General features: G+C 37.2%; 1 pseudogene; it reads left to right on the top strand.

Moving 5' to 3' along the window:
• The first annotated feature begins 5,018 nt into the window (after positions 1 to 5,018).
• LOC141845963 (uncharacterized) lies at positions 5,019 to 7,727 on the top strand (annotated as a pseudogene).
• Positions 7,728 to 7,927: the final 200 nt, after the last annotated feature.

Genomic DNA, 7,927 nt, shown 5'->3' with positions numbered 1-7,927 from the left:
ATGTCTAAAAAAGTTATTTATTTCTTTTGCTTCCGCATGTTAAACAGAAGAAAAAGAAAAATTATTTGAGTTATTTTATCTAATGAGTAAAAGTTAAGGAAAGTTTAAAGTACGTAACGTCTCCCTATTAGTATAAGAAAGAGGGGGGCGTTACAAATTGCCTCCTAAGAAGCGCTTATTTATGGTCATAAGTTAGACCCCTATCTCGGCTCTAGCTTGGAGCTTTTGTCTTGAGGGATGTGTGCTCTCTTCCTTTGTTGACACAACTATTAGAAAGCTCAAGTCTCATTCTTGCTTGCGTCGGATTAATGTACTCGCTAACTTCTTCCTTAGGCTTTCCCTCATGATTGCTTAGTTACGATGGTTCATTCAGTGGATGTAAACGGGGTGCTCGCTTCTTTTTTCCTTTGCAAGTTGTCAATCTTATAACATACAACCTCAACATGCAAAGGTTGGTGACCTTAGATAAGTTAAACTCAATCTTGTCCTTGCCTACTGTCAAGGAGAATTTATGATTTTTAATGTCAATCATTGCCCCAACGGTAGCTATAAAAGGTCTCTCCAATATGATAGGATTTTAAGGGTCTTATCCATGTCGAGAACGATAAAATCAATAGAGACTATGAAATTTCCTACTTTTATTGGTATAATCCTCTAGAACACCCAATGACTATCTTAAAAAGTGATCGGTGAGTTGCAAAGTCATAGTTAGCTTTAAATCTCCTGGCCCTAATTTCTTGCAAATTGAAGAAGGCATGAGACTCACGCTTGCGCCAAGGTCACAAAAAATCTTATTTATTTTAGTCTTACCCATTGTGCATTGGATTGAAAAGCTTTCTGAATCCTCGAGTTTCAGAGGTAGTTTATTCTGAATTACCTCACTACATTTTTCTGTAAAAGCAATTGTCTTATAATCTTCTACTTTCCTCCAATATAAAAGAATGTCCTTCATGAACTTTGCAAATTTCAACATTTATTGCAAAACATCAAGTAGGGGTATATTCGCGCAAAGTGTCATGAGCATCTCTAGGAATTTTCTAAATTTCTCATCGTCCTTTGCTTTGACCAATATCTGAGGGAACATTATCGATGGTATATATGCCCTCACCAGTGTCTTGGATACAGTCTCTTTGATCTTCTTCTCAGATTATTTTAAGGTATTCTCTTCACCAAGTGAGATCTGAATCACTCTATCTTTAGATAAGTTTAGGAGAGGTCCTTCTAAATGAATGATGTAGGAGAATCTTATACCTTGAGAGAAGGGTCATCCTACTGCTATGCCATCCAACTAAAAGACCAACATATGTTCAAAGTCGAGATCAAATAGTTTTTAACTATCAAAATAATAGAGCATGCACGATCATATTTTATTCTCTAACTTTGTTTTGTATCTATTGTACTAACTGTTTTGCAGGAAACAAGCCTTCAGTTGACCAAATGAGATTTTTGATCGATCGGATGGTTCGGGCGACCGAACAAGTGGATTTGGTTTATCAATATCTAACGTGGTAAACAAAGCTGACATGACATAAGATGATTGGACCATGGTACATGGTCGAAGATAAGATCGAAGGCAAGATCGATCGACTGGACCTGTTGATAGGGCAACCAAACTTAGATTTGATTAGTAGATCGAGTTGGATGTGATCTAACCCTGGATGAAAAGATTATGATCGGTCAACTGATCTTGTTGATCAGGTGACTGAAAAAAAAAGGATCGAGCAGGATGTTTATTAGATCCGCAAGTGAATTTGGACGGAAAGAAGGCATAGTTCTTCTTTATCAGTTGACCGAACCTACTGATTAGTCAATTGAAAAGCTGATTTTGAATATTAGATTAGTAGGATCAAATCTTTATTAGTCGACCAAAAAAGACTGATCGGTCAATCAAAAAATACTTATAAAAAAGCCTCGAAGCCAAAGACTCAGCATCAATTCTTTCAAACAATCCTCAAAGCGTTCAAGTCATTCTTGTAGGATCTAATTGCATGCTAGAGGGGGTGAATAGCATTTATAATTTTACGAGTGATAAATTTAAATTCCAAACCAAATAATATACAACAGAATAAAAGAAACTAACTTAAACACAAATTTGATCAAGCAAAATATATGTAACGATCATGCAAACAAGTATCAAGCTAAAATGCAAAACTTAACATAATAAGCATACGACAGACAATAATATATTGAGCACAAAAAGCTTACAAAACCTAATTAGATTTTAATCACAAGAAGCATGTAGAAACTTAATTAGATTTTGATCATAAAGAGCATGCAAGAGTTAATTAGAATATTGAGCACAATGCCAAGTAAAGATTGACTAGGATTAAAAAAATTGTGATTTTTATTTCAAATCCCTCCTTTCCAAAAAGTCACTAAAGGTGGAAAAACTTTTTAAAAAATCTAAAAAATTATTTAGCACAAAGTATAAGAATAATTGTACAATACCAAAAATAGATTACAATTAGAAGCCCTTGGTTACTGATAGTCATTAGCGTTCGTGAGCGCAGCAACGCATCAGCACGGAGCACAAGAAGATCTTCAAAGAGCACAAAGAGACTAGTCGTGAGATTGATGCCTTAAACAAGATCCTCGAGCCTTCTTTCATAGAGCTCATATCGATGCTAACATGACATTATTCCTGTCAACTGGAAGCTTTCCGATCACCTAGAAGATGTTGATGTGGCTGTTACTTTTATCTAATAGATAATGTTGTCTACGGTCTCCGATCAACTAGAAGTCCTCTGATCGCCTAGAACTTGATCAAATCCAATCTTGACAGGCTCTTCCAAATCGTTGGATTTGGTTATCTTCGATCGCTTAAAAGTTATCTCCAATCACCCGAACGTTAAGGTCGCCCCGCTCCTCGCTTCGATCGCCACCCCACTACTTGTTTTGGTCACCTGGAACCTTCCAACTTCGTCAATCGAGGCTTATTCCCAACTAGTCATCGAACTCCCTTTCGTTCACTTCGAATCGTCAAAAAATGCTTCCCTATAATTGTTGCACATAATGAGTATGATTAACATATGAACATTACTCGTACATACCCTTAGTTAGATGTTTAGCTCCCAGCTAACCTATCTAGACTTAGTTATCAAGACTCAACTTCCAGTTGACTTGTTTAGACTTACTGCCAAGACCTTAACTTCTAGCTGACTTCCCTTTGACTTGATTCACTTAGTTCCCAACTAGGATTTCCTTCTCTGATTCTCTCAACCAGGTCTTCAACCACCTAGCCCTGCTAAGACTTTACCTCTGCTTGATTCTCAACCAAAACTTTAATTGCCTAATCTCACTACGACTTAGCCATTGTCTAGTTCCTAACTAATTCTTCACCTTTTGTCAAGTAGTCAACACCTACACACTAGATAATATTCATCAATACAACATAAGACTAACTTTAAATTTAGCCATACATTAAAATTTAAGTTCAACATTGATGTGAGCCAAGGAGGGGTTACAAGCTTACAAGACAAAACCAAGGAGGAAGAGGCATTGAAGGGAATTGGAGGACCCATGGCAAGGTCCAAGACTAAGAGAATGAAGCAAGCTTTGGAAGGCATAATAATGGAGCTCAAGGAAAAGGAGGATCAATGCACAATGGAGGCAACAACCAAGTGGATCACATTCCTTCAACTTGAAAGTGAAATTGAGCCAACATGAAGACAGAACTTGAAGGCCCAAATTTGCATGATCAAAGATAAATTCAAGGGCTACAAGTGGCCAATTTTCGTATGTATTTTTGGGAAATTTTTCTGAAGTGACTTTTAATGTCTTTTGTGGGGTTTTAATGCCTTTTTGAGAGTCCCTAAGCTATTAATAGGATTAGTGGTTGCAATAGTGGAAAATAAATGTCCCATGCATGATTACATGATAGTTGCACATAATTAGTGCTTAGTGGGTCTTAGTGGATATTAAATGCTTAGCGGGAAGTGTAGTAGAGATTCAATGTTTCAGCCCTCTACTAAGTCTATAAATAGGAGAACTTTGTATGGCAAAAGGGGAGTTTGAATGAAATCTGAGTTTTCTCTATTGTGAGAGTTTCCTTCGAGTTCTTAAGCAAAGAACTAAATCTAATTTTATCAAGGCAACTTGTGGCAATAAAACCCCCCCCCCCCCCCCCCCCCCCACTTATCACTCACATTCTTATCTTTCTTGAGTGTGGCGTCAATATCCTCCCCTAAAACTGAATTTCAAGGCGATCCGGTTCCAAGTTTTCTTATAATTTGGTATCAGAGCCTTAGCTCCTTGATTTTCAGGTTTGTGTTTTGTTTGTCAATTCAAAAAAAAAATTCATTTTCATTCTTGTTCATCTTTGTTGATCTCTCATCCATAGTATTCCATTGGTATCTATTCATTCTCCATCTCTATTTGTCACCAATTTCTGTGAGTCATTGTGTTGCTAATTGGAAAAAAAAGGAAAATTTGAAAAAAAAAGGTGTTACTAGAGTCATTGTGTTTCTAATTGAAAAAAAAAGAGTAAGAAAATTCAGAAAAAAAGAAAAAAAAAAGGAGAAAGGGATTTGTGAATTAAAAAGACTCAATATTCTTCCTTTGTGAAATTTGAATTCAAAGATATTCCTTTCATTGCTCTTGATCGTTGCTGAATTTTTTGTTCTATCCGTTTATTTCTCTTGTTCTACTCATATTTTTCTTGTTGGTTTCTTGCTCACTTGATTGTCTACTTGCTGTCTTGAGAAAAATCATTGATAAGGTTCTTTTCTTAAGAGCTTATAAAGGAAGCTGAGTGGATAAATTTGAGTGCAAACACGTGAGTAGAGTGGTGAGGTCCTTCTAACATTTCTTTTGTAATTTTCCTTGTCATCTTTTTTTTGTTGCAAGCATGAGTGGGGAAAGATCACCTAATTCCCCTAGGCGAGATCTTAATAGGCTTCAAATGGAGGCACTTACTCAACACTTTGAGAGAATGCTTCAAAGACAACTTGAAGGATTACACAAAAGAATGGACCGACTTGAAGGAGGAAGAGTTTCCAAACCTAGGGGCAATTCTAATCATGAAGGAGGGTTCTCCAAGGAGGCGTGAAGGGGGAAGAAGACGTGAAAGAGGAGGTAGAGACCATAGACGTGAGGATGATCTAAGAGGTGTGAAAGTCAAGGTACCTTCCTTCCAAGGGAGGAATAACCCCGAAACATATCACGAGTGGGAGATGAAAATAGAACAAATCTTCTCATGCCACCATTAATTACAATGATGCAAAGAAAGTGAAGGTGGTTGCCCTTGAGTTCACCGATTATGCTTTAATTTGGTGGGATCAAGTGCAAAAAGAGAGAAGAAGGTATGGAGAATATCCTATCAACACTTGGGATGAAATGAAGACTTTGATGAGAAGGAGATTTGTGCCTTCCCACTACCACAGGGAATTGCACAACAAATTGCAAAGACTCACCCAAGGGAGTAGGAGTGTGGATGAGTATTACAAGGAGATGGAGGTGGCTTTGATTAAGGCCAATATTGTGGAGGATAGGGAAGCAACCATGGCTCGGTTTCTCCATGGCCTAAACCGAGATATTGGAGACATTGTGGAGTTACAACATTATGTGGAACTTGAAGACTTAGTTCATCAAGCAATGAAAGTGGAGCAACAATTAAAGAGAAAGGACACTATGAAGAAATCATCTTCTTCAAACTACTCTTCAAGTTGGAAGGACAAGCCAAAGAAGGAGGGTTCTTCTTCTAATTATAAGGAGGTAACAAGCACTAAGAAGACTATGATGGTGAGGGACAATGGTAGTATCTCCAGTGAAGAAATTTCTTCTCATTCAACTTCCTCAAGCGATGAGGAGAATGATGGAGCAGCCTATGCGCAAGATGGAGATCTCTTGGTGGTTAGGAGGTTATTGGGAAGTCAAGCCAAGGAGCATGAGGAGGACCAAAGAGAAAATATTTTCCATACTCGCTGCCTTATTCAAGGTAAAACATGCTCTATGATCATTGATGGTGGGAGTTGCACCAATGTGGCAAGCACTAGGTTGGTCACCAAACTCAACCTAAAGACTACACCACATGCAAGACCATATAAACTCCAATGGCTAAGTAATAGTGGTGAATTGGTAGTGAATCAGCAAGTGTTGATTAATTTCTCCATTGGCAAATATGAAGATCAAGTTCTATGTGATATTGTGCCTATGGAGGCAAGTCACATTCTTCTTGGAAGACCTTGGCAGTTTGATAGGCGAGTTCACTATGATGGATTCTCCAACAAGTTCTCTTTTGTTCACAATTCTCACAAAGTCACACTTGTACCATTATCACCTAGGGAGGTTTGTGAGGATCAAATAAAAATGAGAGAGAAAAGAGAAAAAGAAGAGAAAGAGCTTAAGGAAGAGAAAGAGGGTGTGAAAAAGAAAATATTTGATTTTGAGGACAAAATTCAAAAAAGAGAATGAAGAAAAAAAGAGAGAATGAGGAAAAGAAAAAGAGAAAAAAAATTGAAAATTTGTTTGCAAGAGAAAGTGAGGTGAAGAGAGCTTATTTGACAAGTCAGCCTATATTTCTTCTTTTGTGCAAAGAAACTTGCTTGGAATCTAATACTAACTCCTTGCCTAGTAATGTTGTTGTTATTTTGCAGGATTTTAAGGATGTGTTTCCCAAAGAAGTACCTCACAGTTTGCCACCAATGAGGGGAATAGAACACCAAATAGACCTTATTCATGGTGCTTCTCTACCCAATAGGCCAGCCTATAGGAGCAACCCTCATGAAACAAAGGAGATACAAAATCAAGTGGAGTTATTGCAAAAAGGATGGGTTAGAGAGAGCTTAAGTCCTTGTGCTGTACCTATAATTTTGGTGCCTAAAAAGGATGGATCATGGAGGATGCACACTGACTATCGAGCAATCAACAACATCACAATTCGATATAGACATCCTATCCCTAGACTCGATGATTTGCTTGATGAATTGCATGGTGCTTGCTTCTTTTCTAAAATTGATTTAAAAAGTGGGTATCATCAAATTAGGATAAGGGAAGGGGATGAATAGAAAACAGCTTTCAAAACTAAATATGGATTGTATGAATGGTTGGTAATGTCTTTTGGGTTAACTAATGCACCAAGTACTTTAATGAGGCTTATGAACCATGTCTTACAAGAATTTCTTGGAAAATTTGTGGTTGTATACTTTGATAATATTTTGGTATATTCCAAGAGTTTTGTTGAGCATGTTGCACATCTCCAATCTGTCTTGCATGTCCTTAGAAAGGAGATACTATATGCTAACTTGGGAAAGTATTCTTTTTGCACTGATCATGTGGTTTTTCTTGATTTTGTTATAAGTTCTAAAGGAGTGCAGGTTGATGAAGAGAAAGTTACGGCCATTAGAGGTTGGCTAACTCCTAAAACTGTGAGTGAGGTTAGGAGCTTCCATGGGTTGGCAAGATTCTATAGAAGAGTTGTGAAGGATTTCAGCACATTAGCAGTACCCCTAAATGAAATTGTTAAGAAAAATATGGGTTTTAAATGGGGGGAGAATCAAGAAAATGCATTTCAAGCACTTAAGGACAAACTCACACATGCACTCATTCTTGCTTTGCTTGATTTTTCCAAATCATTTGAAATTGAATGTGATGCATCTCATGTGGATATTGGGGTTGTTTTAGTTCAAGAAAGTCATCCCATTGCATATTTTAGTGAGAAATTAAGTGGCGCCACTCTCAACTATTTCACTTATGATATAGAATTGTATGCACTTGTTAGAGCTTTGTAAACATGGCAGCATTATCTTTTGCCTAAAGAATTTGTTATTCATAGTGATCATAAATCTTTGAAGTATTTGAAAGGGCAAGGAAAGCTCAACAAAAGACATGCCAAATGGGTTGAATTTCTTGAACAATTTCCTTATGTGATTAAGCATAAGCAAGGAAAGGTAAATGTTGTAGCAGATGCACTTTCAAAAAGGTATAATTT

Source organism: Curcuma longa, chromosome 15 (assembly GCF_044706935.1).
Source record: "Curcuma longa cultivar G26 ecotype Majalengka, Jawa Barat chromosome 15, ITB_CL_G26_1.1, whole genome shotgun sequence".
NCBI classification, from domain to species: domain Eukaryota; kingdom Viridiplantae; phylum Streptophyta; class Magnoliopsida; order Zingiberales; family Zingiberaceae; genus Curcuma; species Curcuma longa.
Note: the sequence above shows the minus strand (reverse complement) of the source record. Positions and strands in the feature narration are given on the sequence as shown.